This window comes from Vipera berus, assembly GCF_964194415.1.
Source record: "Vipera berus genome assembly, chromosome: 6".
Lineage (NCBI taxonomy): Eukaryota > Metazoa > Chordata > Lepidosauria > Squamata > Viperidae > Vipera > Vipera berus.
This window is the reverse complement of record NC_138208.1, coordinates 74,868,579-74,891,922: the sequence shown is the minus strand read 5'-3', so window position 1 is coordinate 74,891,922 and position 23,344 is coordinate 74,868,579. Positions and strand designations below refer to the sequence as shown.

The window sequence follows — 23,344 nt, the reverse complement described above, 5'->3', positions numbered from 1 at the left end:
ATATATATATATATATATATATATATATATATATATATATATATATATGTATGTATGTATATATGTATATAAGTATGTATGTATAATATATATTGCTGAAAATTGCACCTTCTAAAGTTGCCGCTTCTTCTTCAGACAAGTCCTGTATCTAGAAATAGTAAATACCTGTTGAGCATTCATTGAAAAAACAGAGACTTTCTCTTTTGAAATTTAGCAAGGAGTTTGTGAAAACTGAATAAAGACCTTTATTGAAAATAGAGGTAATCCTTGCTTACTGACTGCTCGTTCAGTTAATGTTGGAACTTATGTCAGGGCTGAAAAGAGATTTCGGATCAGTCCTCAAACCTGTGGCTGTTGCATCCTCACACACATGATAATAATTGGGGTGATTGGCAACCAGCACACATTTATGAGCATCGCAGCTTCCTTGGGTCACAGGATCATTTTTCAAACTTCAAAGCCAGCCTCGGACAAGCAAAATAAATGGACAAATCGGCAAGAAGTCGCAAGTCATGGTCATGTGATGTCTCGTTTTATGACCTGTGGGGATTTGCTTAACATGTTATAAGTCAAGTGCAGTCTCATGAATTTTTATTTTATGACTGAATTGCTTTAGCAACAGAGTTGCTAGTTCCAACTGTGGTTAGTAAGTGAGGACTTCCCGTATAGCAAAAGTCTTTCAAACGCATCTCGAAAGATAGCACATCTATATAAAATCTAGAGACCTCATGCAGGAAGGACTGACATTTTATGGATCCAGACAATATCCAGATCCAAAGGAAGCTAGCAAAGATAATACTGGGATTTGAAAACCCTTATGAAAAAGAAGAAACTTGGAATGTTCAGTTTGAAGAAAAGAAAACTCAATGCAGACGTGATATGTTCAGATACATAAAATGTCACATAGAGAAGATAGTCAGGAGCTATTTTCTATGATTAAAAAAATAGGATCAGAAATTAAAGGCACAAAGTACACTTAATTTGATTTCATTTAATTATAAATTTATAAGGATTTGTTTTAAAAATAGTTTATATTAAAAGATTTTTCATACATAGTACATTCAATAAAAATATAGTAAAGTAAATTTGATAAAGAAGGAAATGAAAGAAAAAAACAAAAGAAAACAAAAGAACAGAAAACATAAAAAAATATACAAGGAAGTGGCTTTCAATCTTTCTCTTGGCATTTATACATATAATTCTAACCAATCTCTCTAAGATAACTTCATTATTTCCTTTTGATAACCATTCTAATCATCAAAACCATAAATCATACAACCATTTTTATGCAAATTGTAGTAAGAGTTTTCAGTCACTGATGAATATGAAAATATGAGCTTTCTCTAATCAAAGAAGTCAGTTTAGCTATCTCAGCCAGTTTTGTAAATTTCACCAATCATAATGGGGAATGCCAAATCTTTCCATCTTTTTGCATATAGTAATCTCATTGCTGTATCATTATGTTGAAATAATCATCCATGACTCTTTTTTCACTAGTTATCCATCATTTGTAAAAGGAAAATGTCTGACTTCAATTGATTATTGAAAATCCTCTATATGAATAAGGTAAAGGTAAAGGTTCCCCCGCACATGCGTGCTAGTCGTTTCCAACTCTAGGGACCGGTGCTCATCTCCGTTTCAAAGCCGAAGAGCCAGCGTTTGTTCGAGGACGTCTCTGTGGTCATGTGGCCGGCATGACTAGACACCAAAGGCGCACGGAACGCTGTTACCTTCCCACCATAGTGGTCCCTATTTTTCTACTTCCATTTTTACATGCTTTTGAACTGCTAGGTTGGCAGAAGCTGGGACAAGTAACAGGTGCTCACTCTGTTACGCGGCACTTGGGATTCGACCCGCCAAACTGCCGACCTTCTGATCGACAAGCTCAGCGTCCTAACCCACTGAGCCACCGCGTCCCTTCTATATGAATGGGTGTATTTCAATTGAAAAATTCTTAGTTTTTTTCATGTCCACCAAACATGACATAATGTTCCTTCATGATGTTCACATTTCTAACATACATTTGAAATGCCTTTATACATTCTAGATAATTCCTTTAGCATCATGTATCAATGATACAACATTTTATAAAAATTGTTTTTAAGATCAAAAATTTCAACCCTTTTGACCACATACTGAGACATCTGTGTATTATAACCAAAATTCTTAGCCCACTTTATTCTTTAACCAGTTCTTCCATTCCAAATTTCAACAAAAGTTTTAGCAATAGCAATAGCAATTAGACTTCTATACCATTTCATATACAAGATGGTTTTACAGCCCTCTCTAAGCAGTTTACAGAGTCAGCATATTTTCCCCAACAAACGGGGTCCTCATTTTACCAACCTCGGAAGGATGGAAGGCTGAGTCAACCTTGAGCCGGTCAGAATCAAACTCCTGGCAGCGAGCCGTGAGTTAGCCTGCAATATTGCATCCTAACCACTGCACCACCTTCGCTGATAGGTGGCAAATTCTGCCTTACTTTGCTTGATACCATATATCTTCTTATCCATTTAAAATCTTTTTGATGACTGTAAATGGGAAAAACTATTGACTACCATATTTTTCTGTCATTAAATGGTCTCGATTTAATTTTATATTCTCCTTAATACTTTTCCAATAATTCCTGGTACATTAACTATTTCTCTTCGCTTGTTTGATACCTTCGAGTGCTGTCTTTTATGCTTCAAAATAAACTTTTCCCCTTTTAAACAGTGTGTTTGATTTCATTGTGATTCATTCTTGTACAATCCCAGCCCAGTTCAGCCTCCCACCCCCAATTCTTTTGACACTACTTTGGAATGAATACATACCGGTAATTTTGAATATCTCTATAAATCAATCATGAAAACCAACATCATATATACATTCTCAGTAGTTATATAGTAATATGGGAAGAAAAATCAAATCAGGTTCCAAGCCGGGAGAAAGACGCAGCAAAGAAAATGGAGGCTGGCTGCAGGAAAGAAGACCTCTGTTTATTTTGTAGCCAGGAACTAGTGACAAAAGAATGTTTCTGGGGTGGCTGACAAAATGGAGTTGAGAGTAGGTGGGTTTTTATACATGCTTTGCAGCTTTGTGATTGAAATGCGTTTGTTGTGAAATGTACTTTGACTTGTGCTTGAGTGTGCCATTTTAGTATTCTAATTATTGAAGGTGAAGAAGGTTCTCCGAGCTTGTGGGTTGGTTTCCGAATATTTTGTCATCAGGCTAGGTAACTTCTTCAGCATAATTTAGGGGATCTCATTGTCAGTGTTCTGTTTATAAGGGTTTCAGGTGTGGGTATGTCACGTGAGGGTCTTGTGGTAGGTCAGGTATGAGTCATCAGTGAGAGGCTTGTGATGAGTCTTGATGGGGAGGTGAACTGCTGGTGGGAGGGGGATGGGTCAGGCATCAGTGAGAGGCTTGTGATGAGTCTTGATGGGGAGGTGAACTGCTGGTGGGAGGGGGATGGGTCAGGCATCAGTCATCAGTGAGAGGCTTGTGATGAGTCTTGTGATGGAGAGGTTACATCAGGTCAGAGTCATTGGGAGGGAACTGCTGGTGGGAGTGGGAGGAGGAGTTAGATAAACATTCCAATTATTGTTTCCTGACTCCCATTGTGGCTGAGAGATCATGCCCCCTCCATGGAGCTAGGTGGGGAATGTAGATTTCAGGAGCCCTTGTTTTTGCAAATCCCATCAGCTCCAGTTTTCATGGAAGCTGTGGCTGAAGGCCTTTTGTTTATGGCCTGGCTTTAGAAATATCTATATCTAAAGACTTCAGGCTTCTGCTTGGGACCGTTTTTTTCCTATAGCAGGAAGACTGGGGCTTCATTCCATACAGCATTAACCTTGTGAACTCTCAAGCTTCCTCCTTCCGTTATATACTCAAGATGAACAGTATTTAATATTTATTTGTTATGTATATGTAGGGGTGTGGGTCTATACATATGTGTATATAGTATGGTTAGGTGTGTGTCATGTATGTGTTCCCACGGCTTTTTTTCTCATAGAACGCTCAGAACGGAGTTCCGGCACCTTTTTTGGATGGAACCTTGTAGGGTAGGCAAGGCAGGTTGTATGACGTGTTTGAGTTCCGGCACCATTTTCTTTTACAAAAAAAGCACTGTGTGTTCCACTTTGAGAGCGGGCAACTAAATTTCATTTTTGATGTGTGCTGTTGTGCTCACAGTAAAAAAAATGACAATAAAGGTTATCTTATCTTGCTTTCTGCCTTTAAGAACATGTTTTTCCTCTTCTCCTTTAGGGGAAATATTCTGCTTCTTTTAATATCCCCCCAAATATTTCATTTTTCTGTTGGGGGGGGGCTTCCCACAGTAACATAGTTCAACTAAAGGTTGAAAGATATACTAAGGCTTTTATCTTATCAATAACATTCCTGCACTAACAAACATTCTCAAGTGTTGTCCCAGAAAGCTGTGTTTGTATCCAGTGTGCCAACCCCAATGAAACACACAATGAGGTGGAGAGTGCAAAAAAGTTTATTCTGTGCAGGAAAAGGACACAGGGGGACCACTCCCAATAGGCCTGTGTAAAGGCCACTCCTTATATAGTACAACTTTGATAGTTACTTCTCCATAAGCCCACCTTAAACCAAGCCCTCTTAGATCATCCTGTGATCTTATCCATGCTGAGTTCAACAAGTAATTTCTTGTTTTTCAGTAAATATTTAGCCAGCGTCAGTGATCAGCACATTTGTCCCTAATTTCCAGTAATAATCAGCGCATTATACCATAATTAGTACATAGTCCCCAAGTTCTTCTTTTCCCCAAACCTATAATATGCCTGGGGTTTCACTTGAGCAAGCACTGATTACTTGACCTTTGAAAGCATTCTTGACCATTCTAGCAGGTTACTAAGCACCAAGGCCTATCTGCTTTTATGTTTTAGCTTCTTAATATAAAGATATTAGGGGAAGGGGTTTTTAGCCTTTCCATCATAAGTAATTGGGTGCCAGGGTCTTATCTATCACTTTGAGAAGTACTGGTAGGCATTCTTAAATGCAAAGGCAGATAGTCTGGCTTCCCTCTAGTGTCATCATATATGCTTAACTAGTAGGTTAACCAGCAGAATAGTTACAAAATATCAGAGCTATAATTATGTGTTAAATAATAAACAATACATGAATTTAAATGGATTAAAGTGGGCTTTCTCATAATCGCTGTTGTTCCATTGGTGCTCCTGAAAGCTGAACAAAGAATTGTTATTATCTTGCCTGGGATGTTATGCTCTTTTGTTTCTGTTTAAATCTACTTGCTAAAGAAAACAATAAAGCTAAAAATATCTTTACTCGCTGGCGTGTTTGTTTTGGATCTTTAAAAAAAACCAACCAATTGTTCGGCAATACGCAATACGCCGAACAATTCTTCCTTGAAGAATCTTCAGAATCACAGCAGAATAATTTTGGATTAAAAAAAAACCAGGAAAAGGAAATAAGCACTCCTGCTGATGCTATTCTACAGACATTGGAAATTCAACTTAAGTCTTTTTAGCGCCCTTGCTTTCTGCCTTCTAAGTGGGGAAGGAAGTCACCTACCAGCGGTTCCCAAAGGATTCGGATTCCGACACGGACAGAGAAGAAAGTCTCAGTCAAAAAGCTTTACTGATTTCAAATAGTATTGACCAGGTTGGTCAGAAGCTCCGGAAGCCGGATCATCGTTAGCTTAATTCCCTAGGTTGGGGCTCTTCTCGTTTTCCCTGACGCCCGGCGTGTTTTCAGTCAAAAGACGCTCTCGGCTTCCAGCTACGGTTCGGCAAGAGAAAATGCCCTCAGCCAAACAAGGCTGACCGCCGGATGTGTGGCCAGTCCTCACAACCTCTTTCGACGCTCATTCCGTTTTTTAAGTTACTCTTCCCCGCCGTTGATCCTTATGCCCAAACTTATGCAGGGACCCGCGGCTTAGCATCGGGGCGGCGCGCGTCTTTTCGCCGCCCCTTCTCAAATCGCAGGGAGTGAGGAGGAATGCGCGGTCGAGTCAGCAGAGAGCGCTAGCGGAGCGCTGCAGAAGGCCAGCGTCCACCCGCCGCCAGCGCCTCAGCCTCCCTGAGGCGGCTTGTTTTTCTCCTCCCTGGCCTCGTGGGCGGTCCCACGTGAAGCGGGGGCGGAGAGAAGAAGGCGAGCTTTTCGGGGCCGAACCTCAGCGCTTCAGGAGCGGCGGCTGCAACGCTGAGAAGGGGACCCTTCGCAGGAAGCCGCGCCTCCTTCCCCGCCCCGCTCCTGCTCCTTTCCTCGGTCGCCAAGACAGAGGCGCGAGGCTTCCCCGTCGCGGCGCTAGGCTGAAGCGGCGCGCTCGCCCTTTGGAAGTGACTCTCGCCGCCCCGTCCTCTTCCTCCCCGAGAGAGGAACCAGCCTCGGGAGGGACTCCCCGCAGTCCTGTGTTGGAAACTTTGGCCTCCGGATTGGCTGGCCGTGCCGGAGCGCGCCCTCTGCTCCGCGGCGTTGGAGCCCCGCTTGGCCAGGAGGGTAGGTGGCACCTCAAGCCGGCGAGCTTCAAAGGAACCCAGAGGCGGGTTGTGGGAAGCGGGCGGGAGAAAGGAAAGAGCCTGGGGTCCAAAAAACCCGAAAAGGAATGAGGGAAAGGCCCGCTTCTCCACTCTTAACGCTTTTAATTGCAGCGAGCGGGAAAGGAGGCGCATAGCTGTTGGAGTTTCTCTCTTTTCTCTGACGGCTTGCTGGCCCTCCCCTGGCCGTCCCTTAGCGGGGCTGCTCCGTCCCTGGTGCGGAACAGCAAGTCAGGCGTGGGAATAGCAGAAGGGGAAAAAAAAGCAATTCAGGCGAAGGAAGCCCAAGCGGATTTTTTCCCCCCCTCACTCTCTCCCTCCTTTCCTTCCTGGCTTTTCTGCTGCTTCTTAACTTCCCGGCCATTGAAGGCTCTATCCAAACAAGGGATTCGGAGTCCTGGATGCTGATTTCGCTTATCTCCACAAGAAGAAGAGTTTATACTAATTGAACCCTCTCTCTCTCTCTCTCTTTCTCTTTGTTTCTTTTTGCACTCGCAGTTGTGGAGAGAGTGCTGTGGAGAGAATTTGAGGCTTGGGCCAAGGGGCCTCTGGCTTTGCCTGGAGCAGAAGCCTGCAGACCATCGAGACACCCCCCCCCCCCAGCTGGAGGATTACTGGTGCCTTGGAAATGATGTGCCTCTGAAATTTGGTGCTGCTTTGGAGAATGGGTAGAAAGTGAGTGGCGTTTCCACTGGGCTCCTGAAGCCCCTCTATATATCGGTATCCTGTCAGTTTTACTCTTTTCCTATCACTTGCTTAAAAGTTTTCCCCCTCCTGGTGTCCCTTGGTGGCCAAGAGATGGAGTACCTGCAGCCCTAGTATATCTGCAGGATTAGGAAGTGGAATGGAATATGAAGTTATGTGAATGTGGTGCCTTTGCAGCTTAAGAAACATAGGCATATAGTAGGATGTTTAAAAAAAATTGAAAGAACAGATTATGTATGGGTTGACCACCGTGGATCTTGTTTAAATATACATCTAAGACCCGTTATGCAAAGTAATGAATGGATAGTTATGGAAGATGAAATGGTTTTGAAGCTACTTGGATAAAACCTAAGATGAGGAAGGCTCTGAATGCCCTCTTCTCTCCCCCCCCAATGATGAAGGTCAAGGCAAAATTAGCAAAAGTTATTGGAAGGCTTCATTCAAAAAAATGGGGACCAACAGCCTGGATCCCATGAAATCATAAAGGGAGGTATTCCTGAGTAAGCATCTTTGCTTTGCTGGATAGAGAATCTGTCAGAGAATTGCGCAGCAAGTGTCCAAATGAAGTAATAGACACTGACACAAACCTGTAGTTTTATATAAATAAATTTATTTAACATTTATATTTACAGTAGACAAGATAGTCAGGAACATCGTGCGGTAAATCTAAACAGCATACTGAGCACACAGAATAAAAAGGCTGAAAAGGGGGAAACTCCCCCTTTACCCCCACAGCAACCAATCATAGCATAGATTGCCTCATGCATGAGCCAGTGCTCGCCAACCAATCGTAGTTGAACCACTGTTCAACTACAACTGTGTGTTCTGGCCCATTGTACACTTTATTGTTCCATCTACTAAATTAAATATCAGTTGGATTGACCACCTGATTCAGAAACTTGATAATTTGAATATGAATTTTTATTTTAAAAGACAGCATTTTTCTTATGTGTTTTATTTTAATAAACTTGCTTGGTGAGCTGTAATCTTATACTTAGTAAACAATGAATCACATGTAGATTTACAGTTGCCCTGAGGTAACATAGGTGGCCAATAAATTTTACGAATAATTTTTTTTTTTGATCCGGTGAATGTAATTACTGTGGAAAGAGAAAAAGTGTGTTTTCATAAGCTTTCCCTCAGGAAGTTGTTATGTGCTCCTGGCCACTTTCCTTCACAATCAGTGGCAAACTCACCTGACCAATAACCACCCAGGACACAGTGAAGATCTTTGTTTCATTTGCAACAAATGGGGAGAAGCTATCATAGCTTGCTTCTCTCCAAAGTTCCAATGCAAACTATTCCCTTTTTTTAATACATCCCTGCCCCAGCTGCCATATCCCTCCTCATTCCCCATTGGCTGCTGTACTGTGAGGTTACACTATTTCTGATCGCCTTTTATGTTTCCTCAGACCCTCCCTAAATATACTAAATCATGTGTCACACGTGCATTATAATTAGCAGATGATATATGCAAAGTGTGTCAGTTAATATTTAATATCATTAAACACGATCAGTTGCCTTGTATGCGAGTTCTTGTGGTTATGCTATAGGTTCTTGGAACAGCAGGTATTCTAATTATTTCTGCAGCTAAGCTAGCTATTTCTTCTTAAAGTTTGGGACTTTGCGAAGACCCTTCACTCAGATTCTCTATCAAAGTCAAACTATGCAAGGTGGTGGATATCATGGTATGGTAGAAGCACTGCCAACTTTGTACACCTGTGCAATATCAACTCATGTATGAAAGGGGTAAGGATTCAATCACTGTGCCCACCATCCTGCAAATTTTAATATGTTCCTCCTCTGCAGATGTTACTGATGTGATATAGTAGATAGAGTATGTATCCTTTAGCAAAACGTAATAAGATGTCACACTGAATCTTAGTGTCTGCATTGTTAATGCTTTCAAGGAATCAGCCTAGACTCTTATCTCAAATTATAGTTGATATATACTGTGAGATAATTCAGTGTCCTCAATAATCTTTGATTGTTGGATATCTGGGTTTTTTTGGACATCCAGGTCTCTAAAATTATAAATTTCTAGGGAAATAATCATTTTATTGGGTTGCCCACCCTTATAATTAATTTAATGATAACCATATCATAATAAGTGAACCTTCAGATTTATTCAACCACTCATTGAAGTTTAGTAAAGAAATAATTGACTATTGGCAATAACTTGTAGAACTACCATGGTCCAGATATTTGCAGTCAGATCCAGTTACCTCATATAACACGCAATGTTAGAAAAATAAATTTTGAATCTTATTTAGCAGTTTGACCTGGTTCTATCTTCTCCTGTGTCTTCATCATAGTCCAGCAGTGATGACTGGTGTAGAAATAATTGTAGCTGTGATTTTTCCTGCCCTTGACATTTCCTTATTTTCCTTTACGGGTCTATAGCAACCTACCCAACTGGTGCCCTCCAGATGCATATAAAATGTTTGTGCTACCCGTGGTTGACAGGAGGTGTGGTTCTGAAAACCCCCCACCAATTTGGAAAAGCCTTAAAGCTGAACACATAGCTTCTACTATATTTTGTGAGAATCTGTTTGACTTAGGAGGGCACTGAGAATCTGGATAATCAAAACATTTTAGCATCAAAAATATCCTAGATGATGTTGAATTATTGCTGATATTTCTCTGGAGACCTGATAGTGTCGCTCTCACAGATGTGACTCCTCTATCATCTTACTACTTTGTTTCCTCCTAACTGTGAACATGAATTGAAAGTAAGGTCATAACAGCCTGTACTGTACCTGTAATTTTACATGTATAACAAACATTCATGTTTAGAAGGCTTTCGTTGCCTTGTTTGGTCTTTGTGCTCCATAACTAATTTCCTTTTATATCACTGTTACTCAAATATGCAGGAAACTAGTAGAAACAAGTAAAATTCATTTTTTTAAAAAATCATAACATTGGTCCTGAAATTTTTGAATTTTGAGTGTGTGCTAGGGATCTAAAGCCATATTTAGATGATAAATATGTATACTTTGAATGTTTCATCCCAGTCCTCTGCATCAGTGTTTTAAAATAAGCTTTGCTGCTTTTAATGGGAGTTACTTTAAAGTAAATATGTGTAAAATTTCAGGTGCGCGGCACAGACCTCTGCATGTTTTCTTGAAAGTCAGTCCAACTGACTTCACTGGGACCTACTCCCTAGTGGTATGTATGATTGCAGCCTTCAGGTGCTAATTATAATTGTTCCTCCGTTTATAGGAATGCCAAGGATTATATTCTTAGAACCAATTTCATTTTCTCACTTTATTAAATTATAAAGTGTTCAGTTAGATGCTCTACAGTGATAGTTTCTCAAGTGTCTGCTTTTATATGGACTAATGTTAAAACTATTGAATACTAGTAATCTGCTTTACAATATACAACCTGTCATGTAATTTTCAGGTTAAGTTTAACATATTTCTCCAGGATTTGTTTTGTTTCTCCTTTTGTGATACATACAGTAATTTATTTTTGGAGTCTTAAAAACAATCCACCAGAACTACTGAATATAAAATCAGATGATTCAATATTTGTTGGGTTACTATCTTAGGATATATAGTTTGCATTTCAATTTAGAATGCTGTAGGGAGACACACAGGTACTGTTTGATTTTAATAGCACCCTGGAACTGTTTATAGAATTTGTTTTACTTCTCAATCTGTTTCTTAGATTTATATCTTACTTTGTGTTCAGGAATTCAAGACAACATATATAGTACTGATCCTCCTGTTTTCCATACAATAATAACTTGAGTGGTATGTGCAACATTTCTAAACAAAAGTTCTTCTAAGGCACCTCCCAAAATAGTACTCATGTTGCTGTAGGTATTGTTGCCCAACTAGGCTACACATTCACACAATACTCATGTACACTTTCAGTACAGGTGATCAGACTGTTAGACTGGGCTGGGAAGCAGATTCAGGGTGACCCCTGCTCTAACAAGGATCATCTCACATTTCAGGGGTTTGGGTTCATTCCAGTCTTCTTATACCCAACTTGTTTACTCTAAATTCATGTGACATATTAGGAACTTCACACGTTTACTTCCTGTTCTATGACCCCATGAAAAATGCAATCCATTGTATTCCTTGCACCCACTAATGTTCCAGGTGTTATCAGTGATAAATCACTCATACACACATTCAGGATAGTACACACATTCTAGCAATATGAGTTTCCCAGTGGATTCACGCAAAGGATATATATGACTATACTACAAGTCCAGTATACTCATGACTTATTCTAACATATAACATATATCATATTTGTAATATACTGATAACATGTAAAATCTTTGGGGTAGATATTACATAACTAGCAGCCTCCATGGAGCAATCCTGCTCCTAAACAGCCACCAGCTGTTTCTCAGTATGGAAGACTCTAGTCAGAGTTTCTATTCTTTACGACTGCGTGGAAACATGGAGAAAAAGGTGTTTCCTCAGATAATGTCCCACAAATAGGTAGCCATCTTGATAAAAGCTGCATTTTCCCTGAATGATTTTTACCTTTCTCAAATGTGTTTAAGGCTACTATATATCTGATTTTCAGTGCAGTATGATCCCAAGGTTGGAGGGAGAGTTGCTGTTATCCATAGGAAGTTCACCTTGCTCACTAGAAAATTGGCTGGAACTAAGGCAGGTAAGGAGTTGCTTTACCAGCCAAGTAAGAAAGACTGGAGTTACTATGGCGTACCACCTATCAGCTGGTCAATAGTTTCCTTGACCAAGTGAAGATGATTTCAAATGTATTGTTGGAGAATTCTGGAATTCTATCTGCCTACCATGGATAATGCTGCACTGATTGCTGAACAGTTTGGCTAAAGTCTAATATGATGGAGAGCCCACATACCAAATGATTTGGCGCAAGGATTTTGTTTCTATCAAAATAATAACACGGCTTATTCATGAGGTAAACCTGGGGGCATTACAGCTAGTTCTGAACACACTTTTATTCCTGGAGAGGGGACAGCACTTGTCTTAATAAGAATAGGGCCTATACCTGGGATTTTTTATGAGATCTCAACAAGATGGGGACCTGATTTGGTTTGGGAAATTCTCACAAGTATTAAGAGTAGATCCTTGATTTTGACCAAGGTCTATTCTAAATTCTGTGATCAGACAAGACGGTATTGCGAGAATTTTCCCAATTTCTGCCCAGATAAGATGAGATAGATAAGATAATCTTTATTGTCATTTTTTACTGTGGGTACAACGGCACACATCAAAAATGAAATTTAGTTGCCCGTTCTCAAAGTGAAACACATACATACACACACGTAAAACATACTATATACAATATATGTATAGACCCACACCCCTACATATACATAACAATAAAATATTAAATACTGTTCATCTTGAATACGTAATGGAAGGAGGAAGCCTGAGAGTTCACAAGGTTATTGCTGTATGGAATGAAACTATGGATGAATCTGAATCTGGAGAAAGCCCATGCTTCAAGCTAATTGGGGAATGTGATTTATGACTGTTAATTGGAAAGGGAATTGTGCTTTGCTACTTTGTGCCCAGGGGAGGGGAATTCAGTTTTTGGCTTCAACTATGTAGTGCTGATACTTTGTTTCTCGAATAAAAGATTCTTTAAGGAAAACAATGCCTCGAAGTTCTTTTGAAGAATTTCATCTGTTGGAACCATGATATTAAGCCAAAAACTCCAATTTTTACCTAACTAACTTGGGGTCCCAAGCCCCAGTGGCTGTCCCTAGAATTGAGGGATAGACTGACAGATTCGGGGAAGATCTCAGCATGGAGAAGGAAGGAATGCCTGAAACCAGCACCCCAGCAACGGCTGCTACCCTAGGGGGGGGGCACAAGCCAGCATGCCAGTGGAGAAGGAACTTTTTCAGGCCTCTCAGTTGGGGGCAAGGCCCAAGCCACGAGGACAGCTGATCTGGTCATTGGAATGGACCCTACCCTGTAAAGACTCCAGACATCTTGAGACGGCCTTGCCACACAAGTGCTTCGAAGGCAGATGAGGTTGAGCTGCAAAGAGGGTATTCCCACACGTCATGTTCCCCAGACCAGTGGAGAACCACAAAATCATCTACCACTGAGGACTTGGGTGAGTGGAAATACCTGTCCACAGCCCGTAGTCAATCAGTGGAGAAGTTGGTGGAAAGATTTGAGGAGCTAGAGATGAAAAGTGAAGAACAGCCTTCCCATTCCCCATGATGATCGGTGAAGCAGCCACCAACTCCTGCCAAGGAAACCCCCAGTCCCATCTGTGCAGATCAGGCAGCCTCCCTGTCCTCGAAGCCACTGACCATGGCCTCCAGTCCCATGGGGAGAGACAGCTTCAGTTGTCACCCCTCCAAAAGCCCAGATCGCCGCTGACATGATAAGAGCGCAAGCCATCGCCAGGACAGCCAAACTCCAGATTAACACTGCGGCTACTGAAAATTCCAGGCCACCTGCTGACCCACCGATCAAGTGTTTCAGATGTGGACAACAGGGACATCGAGCAGCGAGTTGTCCAGTCCCTTACCCTCAGCAGCAGAATAGACTGGGACTGTAGCTCAGTGGGTTAGGATGCTGAGGTTGTCGATCAGAAGGTCGGCAGTTTGGCAGGTCAAATCCCGAGTGCCGCATAACAGAGTGAGCACCTGTTACTCGTCCCAGCTCCTGCCAACCTAGCAGTTCGAAAGCACATAAAAATGCAAGTAGAAAAATAGGGACCACTACGGTGGGAAGGTAACCATTCTGTGCGCCTTTGGCGTCTAGTCATGCCGGTCACATGACCACGGAGACGTCCTCGGACAAGCGCTGGTTCTTTGGCTTTGAAACGGAGATGAGCACCGGCCCCTAGAGTCGGAAACGACTAGCATGCATGTGTGGGGGAGCCTTTACCTTTACCTTTAGTAATGAGAAAGAAACCAGCCCAGCAGCCGACGAAAGAGAAATACAACTGGATTGCGCAGAAACCTGTTGCTCAAGTCACGTCCCCCACGCAGGAGAGTGCCACGCAGGAGAGTGCCGAGACCCAAGCCGGACCTGCCGCCGCGCGCTCTACCCTCCTCCAACAGTGACGATGAAGGAGAGAACGACCCGATGGTGAGTCGACATTTCACTATCTGCCAAACCCATAATCCCTAAGACGGGGGCACAGGTAGATCTAAAAGTACTAGTCGACTCCGGATGCTCCTGGTGCGTTATTAGTTTGTCACTTGTCCTGAAAATGGGCATACAAGCAAGGCTGCTCTCCAAACTTGTGAGGTTTGAGCAAGCCAATGGCTCCCTAATGGGAGGAACTTTTTAGTCACACAATTGACTGAACCCCTACGCTTAGAAATAGCACTGGGAGTTCATTTGTTTCATGGTGGCTCTGAAAATGACTGAGGCTGTGATCCTAGGACTAGCCTGGTTAGACAAATGGAAGCTGTTTATCTGGTGGGAGAAGGGAATGAAGACTGTGGGGTTACCTATAGGACCCAAGCCCCCCCCGGTTAACTCAAACGTTACAGGAGATTTTAACCCACCCGATGAGCTAGTGCACATGGCTGCCTTGTCTCAACCAGGCGACCCACTCATCCCCAGTGAATACCAGGACCTAGCAGAGGCGTTTAGTGAGAAAGAATGTGACACCCTGCCTCCCCACCCTGCCTCCCCACCGACCCGATGATTGCTCTATCAAACTGTTACCGGGAGCCAAATTCCCTTGAGATGGAGGAGATGCAGCAGTATGTGGACAAAAACTTAGTGAGGGGATTTATCGAATGGGCTAAGTCTGCTGTGGGAGTCCCGATGTTATTAAAAAAAAAGACGGGTTGTTTCATCTTTGCATAGATTATAAAGATCTGAACGCGGTGAGCGTGGAAAACAAATACCCCCTCCCCCTCCTGAAGGACTTACTGACCAACCTGGCAAAGGGGAGGGTCTTCACTAAGTTGGACTTGAGAGAGGCTTATTACCGGGTGAGGATAAAGGAGGGAGATGAGTGGAAGACTGCTTTTAACTGTCCCATGGGGAGCTGCCAGGGGCTCCAGATGTCTTCATGCAGCTGATTAATCAGGTACTACATGACCATTTTTACAAAGGGGTTTTGGTGTATCTTGATGACATCCTAATATACAGCACAAATATGGCTGACCATGTAATACTGCTAAGCTTGTAAGCCGCCCTGAGTCTTCGGAGAAGGGCGGGATATAAATGGAATTAAAATAAAAATAAATAAAAATAAAAATACTAGTGAGAGAAGTGCTAAAGAAACTGTTGAACACCAAACTTTATGTTAAGCTATCAAAGTGTGAGTTTCACCAGATCCAGCTTCTGTATCTTGGCTACAGAATTTCCAGCGAGGGCATTGAAATGGACCCAACCAAAGTGGAAGTCATAATTGAATGGCAGCCCCCCAAAACTCACAAACAGCTCCAGAGCTTTCTGGGATTTGCCAACTTCTACCGTCAATTCATCCCCTCCTTTGCTGAAGTTGCCCTGTCTCTTACGGAATTACTAAAAACAGGCAAAGAGGGAGGAAGGCCATGTCCGGGCCAACCACTAGCATGGACTATGAACTGTCAAACCGCTTTTGAAAATTTAAAAAGACTATTCACGGTTGAACCAGTCTTAAAGCATCCTTGCCCAGGGGAGCTCTTTGTGATTCAAGCCGATGTCAGCGACGTGGCTGTCAGAGCTATGCTATTGCAAAAGAACCAGAGTGGGACCCTACAACCCTGTGCCTACACCTCGAAAAAATTCACTGCGAGAGGAGGTGGGCTGTGTGGGAAAAGGAAGCTTTCGCAATCTGCTGGGCTCTATTAAACTGGCAACACTGACTGGAAGGGAATAAAGTGGACTGATCATAAAAACCTAGAAGCACTAAAGAATCCCCGCAAATTGTACCCAAAACAAGTACCCAATGACCCTGGGGCAAAGAAAATAAAACAAGCTCCTCACCGACCAATGGTTCAAAGACAATCAAACCTCTCTGACATGCAGGGGTGGTTTGGCTTACAAAGGGGGAAAACTCTGCCTTAACGCGCTCTGACACGGCTATGACGTAAAACAGGCTGGGCACTTTGGATATTTAAAAACACAACACCTCATCCGCTGTTAATTCTGGTAGTCGGGATTGAAACGGGACGTGGAAAACGATGTCCGGAATTGTGTTGTATATGCCACCATGAAAAGAATTCCGGGTAATCCCCCTGAGTTATTGCAGCCGGTGGCAGACCCTTCTCAACCATGGGAAGAAATTGCTATGGATTTTATAATAGATCTACCTGAAAGTAGGGGAATCTGGATAGATCTGTTCTCAAAGCAGGCTCACTTCATTGCCTGCAAAGGGCTCCTGTCTGCCCAACAACTAACCAAAATGTTCCTGAAACATCTACAGGCTGCATGGCACACCTAAACGAATAATCTTTGATGAGGGTACAGTTCACAGCTAGGGTTTGGAGGAGTTTTCTTAAATTAATTGCTCATCTCAAGGACTGTCATCGGCTTTTCACCTGTCTACCAATGTGGTGGCTGAATCTGCGAACTCAATGGTGGAGCAGTATCTCTGATGCTATGTGGATTATCAACAAACGAACTGGACTGACCTCCCTTTCATAGAGGTGGCTTACAATAACTGTTCACAGCAGCACCATCTTCACGCCTTTTAAAGTGGCCACAGGAAAAGAGTTCAGCCCAATACCCGAATACCCCCAAGCACCCTCCACTTCCCAGACTTGATCAATGGGTGAGGGGGTGGGAGGAAGTTTGGAAAACCATGACAACTGCTTTGAAAAAGGCTTTCAAGACATACAAAAAACAGGCAGATAAAAAAAGGGCTCCTCGAACATTCCAAGTTGGGGAAAAGGTTTATCTGCTTAACGGCTTAAGTTACCTAGTAAGAAGTTAGGACTGAAGTACTTAGGACCCTTCCTCATTGTAAAGATCATTAACCCGGTCTTGGTGAAATTAAAACTTCCTAGGCTCTTAGGAAAAGTTCACCCTGTTTTCCATTGTAGCCTGTTGAAAGCTTAAGGTTCCACCTTAAGACCTCCCCCTAAGAAGGCACCCGGGCCCCTCGTGGTGGCAGGACAGACTCACTATGAAGTAAAGCGTATTCTTGATTCTAGACTTTTTAAGGGAAAATTTATTTATTTATTTATTTCATTGGATTTGTATACCGCCCTATTCCCGTAGGACTCAGGGCGGTTTATAGGGCAGTTAAAACCATGAATACGAAAAATTAAAAACAAATAAAACAATTAAATTAAATTCAAGCCCCAAGAGTAAATCTAAAACCCAGTTAAATTAACAACCCCACAGTCTGGACCAAACAGATCGAAGAGCCAAGTTTTCAGGTCCCAGCGAAATGAGCGAAGGTCGGGGGCAGTCCTAAGTTCTGTGGGTAGTTGGTTCCATAGGGCAGGCGCACCCACAGAGAACGCCCTTCCCCTGGGAATAACCCGCCGGCATTCATTAACCGGCGGTACCCTGAGAAGGCCCTCCCTGTGGGGGCGCACCGGACGATGGGAAGATGATGCCGGCAGCAGGTGTTCCCTTAGATAGTCCGGACCCAAGCCATTTAGGGCTTTATAGGTCATTACCAGCACCTTGAATCTCACCCGGAGGGCAACCGGAAGCCAATGCAGCTCACGGAGAAAAGGTGTTACACGGGAGTATCGGGAAGCTCCCATCAAAACTCGCGCAGCTGAATTCTGCACCAGTTGAAGCCTTCGGGTGGTCCTCAAGGGCAGCCCCATGTAGAGGGCATTGCAGTAGTCTAACCAGGAGGTCACGAGCGCATGAGTGACTGTACGTAGAGCATCTCGGTCCAGATAGGGATGCAACTGGCTCACCAGGCGAATCTGGGCAAAAGCCCCCCTGGTCACGGCTCCTATATGATCTTCCAAACTGAGCTGTGAATCCAGGAGGACTCCCAAGTTGCGAGCCCTATCAATGGGGGGTAATACCTCATCCCCTATTGTTAATGATGGAGAAGGCTGGTCAGCCCGAGATGCCGGTATGAACAGCCACTCAGTCTTGTCAGGATTGAGACGAAGCCTGTTTCTCCCCATCCAAACCCAGACCGCCTCCAGGCAACGGGACATCACAGTGAGGGCATCACTGGGTTGGGTTGGGGTGGAAAGAAAAAGTTGGGTATCATCAGCGTACTGGTGATACCCCACCCCGAAACCACGAATGAGCTCACCCAGCGGCTTCATGTAGATGTTGAACAGGAGGGGAGAGAGGACCGACCCCTGAGGGACTCCACAAACGAGAGATCTCGGAGTGGACCTCTGTCCTCCCGTCAACACCGACTGCAAGCGGCCCAGGAGGTAGGAGGAGAACCACTGTAAAACGGTGCCTCCCATTCCCAGCCCCCTGAGACGCCGCAGTAGGATACCATGGTCGATGGTATCAAAAGCTGCTGAGAGGTCTAATAGGACTAGGATAGAGGAACATCCCCTGTCCCCAGCCCGCCAGAGATCATTCGTCAGTGTGACCAATGCCGTCTCTGTGCTATGCCCAGGTCTGAAACCCGATTGGTACGGGTCGAGATAATCAGTTTCCTCCAGGAACAGAGGAAGCTGATGTGCTACCACACTCTCAACAACCTTCGCCAAAAAGCGAAGGTTGGAGACAGGACGATAGTTATTTAAAATCGCTGAGTCCAGGGTGGGCTTCTTGAACAGGGGCCTCACCACTGCCTCTTTCAAGGCAGAAGGGAAAACACCCTTGCTCAAAGAAGCAGTTATTACTGCCTGGAACCAGCCTCGTGTCTTCTCCCGGGCTGCATAAACCAGCCAGGAGGGGCACGGGTCCAATAAACAGGTGGTAGAGCTCAGCCTCCTCATGATCCTGTCCACCTCATCGGGGGTCATAGGATCGAACTCAGTCCAGATAACACTTTCAAGACCACTCAAATCCTCCCTGTCAGATTCTGTCCAGTCAGAGTCCAAGCCGGCCCGAATCTGAGCAATTTTATCCACAAGATGACGACTGAACTCCTCGGCCTGTCCCTGCAAGGGATCCTCCCTCTCCTCCCGATGAATGAGGGAGCGAGTAACCCGAAACAGGGTGGCTGGGCGATTATCTGCGGACGCGATGAGTGTAGTAAAGTAATTAGACTTCGCCGTCCTCATTGCAGTGAGATAAGACCTTGTAAAGGCTCTTAGTCGCAATCGGTCAGGCTCAGATCGGCTGGATCTCCAACAGCACTCTAGACCCCATCTCCGACTTTTCATCTCCCGGAGCTCCGAAGAAAACCATGGAGCCCACCGGGATCTGCGTCGGGTTAGGGGTCGCAAGGGGACAACACGGTCGAGTGCCTCAGTGGCAGCCCTTTCCCAGGCATCCACTAAGGCGTCGGCCGAGCTGTCAGTGAGGGAGATAGGAACAGACCCAAGCGTCATCTGGAACCGATCAGGGTCCATTAGGCGCCTGGGGCGGAACCACCTGGTCAGTTCCGCAGCCCAGCAGCGGGGGGTGACATAGCGGAAGACCAGCCGCAGGAGATAATGATCGGACCATGACAGGGGGACAATAGTTGGTAAGCCCCCTCCCAGATCATCCAACCATTGTCTAGATAAGAAAACCAGGTCGAGAGTGTGACCCCTCCCGTGAGTCGGAAATTGCAGTACTTAGTGCAATGGAAGGGATATCCGATGTCTGAGGCCACCTGGGTGAAATCTAGTGATGTAAAAGCTGACAGACTCATTAATAGGTTCTATAAGAAACACCCTAATAAACCAAGAGGCAACCCCTAACCTGTGCTTTTGTTTACATTACAGGATTTGTCCTTTTTGTAGGGGGCCGGATGTCAACGCTGCTAACATCGGATGTTCTTGCTTTGACAAAAGATGGAAATCTAGCTATCTTTTCTCTCTTGCTTTTAGAGTTAGTTGATGCTGGGAGAGGGGATGTGGATGAGAGTCCAGCTAGAGATAACAATAATAACTCAGCCATGGGAATCCAGGGTTATTGTGCCCAGAGTTGATAAAAGTTTTGATGGGCTGGAGAGCTGGGGAGAAAGCCCATGCTTCAGGTTAATTGGGGAATGTGATTTATGACTGTTAATTGGAGGAGGGAATTGTGCTTTGCTACTTTGTGCGCAGGGGAGGGGAATTCAGTTTTTGGCTTCAACTATGTAGTGCTGGTACTTTGTTTCTCGAATAAAAGATTCTTTAAGGAAAACAATGCCTTGAAGTTCTTTTGAAGAGTTTCAGCCCCCTGCATGGCCTGAGGCTCAGTGAGGCTCCTCCAGTGAACCATGCCCAGGCGCTCGCCCCAGTCCCAACCCCCATCTGCCGGAGACCTTGGACCCAGTAGGCCATACCCATGCCAGCCACGCCCCCTTCTCTCCCCCCCCACCCGAGGGCAACCACAATGTTGATGTGGTCCTCAATGAAATTGAGTTTCATACCCCTGATCTGCTGCTTGCTGGGCTTGAGGATTACTGTAGAGAGCTAGAATTGCTTCTGTAAGTGTTTTAAAATATTCTACTCTGTAGTACTGTATTGTAGTGTATTATTTGTAATCACTTTGGGAACTGCTCTGCTTTTTATTGTGTTTGTAAGTACAGTACTTAGCAAGATTGTTTGTTTGCATGTGCCTAAAACTTATAGCATATAGCTGCTGCTGCCTCCTCTCTCTAGCACAGACCCATCAGAGATTCTGTCTGGTGAGGCTTTTGCTGATCAGGGGCAGTGCATTTTTTTTAAGGTTTTAAATTTAAATTTCCTCCAGAAGTTGTGGGTGTTCACTCACTGGAGGCTTTTAAGAAGAGACTGGATAGGCATTTATCAGAAATACAGTACAGTTGTTGACCCGGACTTAGGGGACAGTAGCAATTGTGAATACGTGCAGATGGCCCCGCTATCTCTGGTCACTTGCAGAACCATGAATGCAAGGTGATAAAAAGGACAGCAAAGGAAACACCCAATATCCTAACCCACCTGGGAACATATGGTGGCTTAGGGAAACACCTAAACCAACCAAAAAGGAACATATGGTATCTCGGGGGAACACCCAAAAGGAAACATTTCTAGCTACTTCTGCTTTTTTCCTTCTTATCTACAGTGTGCCAACCTTAAAGGGCAAAGTCTTTATCTTATGTGTGTCAGCTTTGCTGGGTGAATTGCTTATGTAATCAAAGAAGGTATAAAAATAAGGCTTTTCTGATATTTGGTGCTTTCTCTCTTTTTAGGGAAGCCCGTCTTTGTTCAGCTGAATAAAAACTAAAGCTTGAAGGCAACTTCTGGTTTCCTGTATTTTTTATAAGCAAAACCTCAGAACCTGCACATCACAGTACTGTACTCTCTTGTGAGATCAGTGGGTTAGACTAGATTAGGGGTAGGCAACCTTGGCTCTTTTATGACTCCCACGAGTCATAAAAGAGCGAAGGTTGCCTACCCCTTGACTAGATGATCTCAAGGTCCATTCCATCTCAGTTACTGTTGCAAGTCAACAGTTCTGTAAATTCCCCCATCTCCCTCTGCATGCCTGCCTGGAGATGCTAAAGGTAATTACTTTAGTGGCAGCTGCAGTTGTTGAGTTCTCCACCCCCCTCTGAAGAAGCTTGAGCTGCCTAGCAACAAATGGTTTTTTTATATATAAAAAAAAGCCTGTTGCCTGCTTGGGATGCAGTTTACAGTATTGTAGTTACCTGAAGCCAGAAACACCTATTTGGCTGCCGGAAACAGCCTGCAGCAGCTGCGGGAAAAGTCTCTCAGTTCAGGCAGCCATCAGAGGAAATAGTAAGTCAAATCTTCATTCATTTAAAAGCCCATTTGATTCAATTAATGAGTTTTGTTAGGCATATGGTGTTAGCCTACAATGTTGGGTTGAAAATATATTAACCATAATGCTGTGTCTTTAAGTTGTTAATTGGCCAATGGGTGTGTAAGTGTTCTCATGGCCATAAGAGGGAGCTAGTAACGTAGCTTCTCTCTCTCTGAATTCACTGCTCTCTACTACTACTGTTTTTGCTCTGCTGTTGGTTTACTACTGTTGTAAACCTGAACTGTGTATTGACCTCTGGACCGGTAAGAAGACTTTGTATTTGGATTGCTACTTGGACTGTTTATTTTTGACTGTGCATTTTTGTTTTTACACCACCTCAAAAGTAAAATACTTTTTGCTTTTGCAACTTAGTGTACTCTGGTGTGACTTTTACTGCTCTCAGTACACTTGTCTGTGCAACTCTTTGGTAGCACAAGGAGACCTCTGCACAGCAAATTCCTTAACAAGTTTGATTTTAAAATGTTGTAATATTGAGTGATTCATTTGACGATTACGAGCCTAATGGGCAGACTCTATTAGGCTTGTACCTTGGGGACTACCTGTATTCCCTTTTCATGAAGTGCAAGTCCCTCCCTCGGCTCCTCATTGGCTGAGTACTACAAGGTGTACAACCTATCTGAAGCACCTAAGTATCCCATGTGAATCTCCACCCGTTTATATTTCCCATAACCATGCTTTAAGCACCCCTAGCCCTTATTTACCTCTTTCTTTATATAGCATAACTCTATTTTCTTGCCTACTTGACTGTTTAATTGCAATTCTGATTTCGGCTAGAATTTCCTATTTACTCAACCACATGTTCCTTGGGTTTTTTTGTGCTGTTTTAACTCATTTCCTGTCCTAAGAGTGCATAGCTACTTAACTGTAAAAACAACATTTTTACCTTTTTCTCACAGTAGCTCTATATTGCAGTAGCTCCACTACTGCAGTGGACAGAGTTTAATCTGATAACGTTCATGCAGTGGTGCTATCATTTCTAGAGATTCAAGTTTCTCTGTGTGGTTGGTTTAGAGCAGAGGTCCCCAACCTTTTGGGCACCAGGGACCAGTTATGTGGAGAGAGGTTTTTCCACGGGCCGGTTTTGTGTGCTGCCTGCATCCTGAATATGGGGCTTTCCTTGTTTGTGCGGATCAGTTGCTGGCATGCCGCGCCCCGGTACTGGTCCATGGACTGGGGGTTGGGGATCCCTGGTCTAGAAGCTGAAGCTGCTACAGAATGTGGCAGCTAAATTGTCTTTGCTGGGGAAAATTCCCCATATGGGAATGTGGGAGACAGAAAATATAGCCCATCAGTTCATTAGATTCGATAAGGCCTAAGTATCATAAAGAAGGCCACCCAAAGAAGACCTGAACCAAAGTCTTTAACTAAGATGGTTTCATATTA

General features: G+C 43.6%; 1 protein-coding gene across 1 annotated transcript in view; it reads left to right on the top strand.

Moving 5' to 3' along the window:
* The first annotated feature begins 6,162 nt into the window (after positions 1-6,162).
* RESF1 (retroelement silencing factor 1) overlaps positions 6,163-23,344 on the top strand; it is a 36,411-nt gene continuing 19,229 nt past the window's right edge. The window contains exons 1-2 of the mRNA XM_081330766.1: positions 6,163-6,465; positions 7,002-7,178. The gene's annotated coding sequence lies outside the window, so the exon portion shown is untranslated. The remainder of the gene's footprint in view (positions 6,466-7,001; positions 7,179-23,344) is intronic.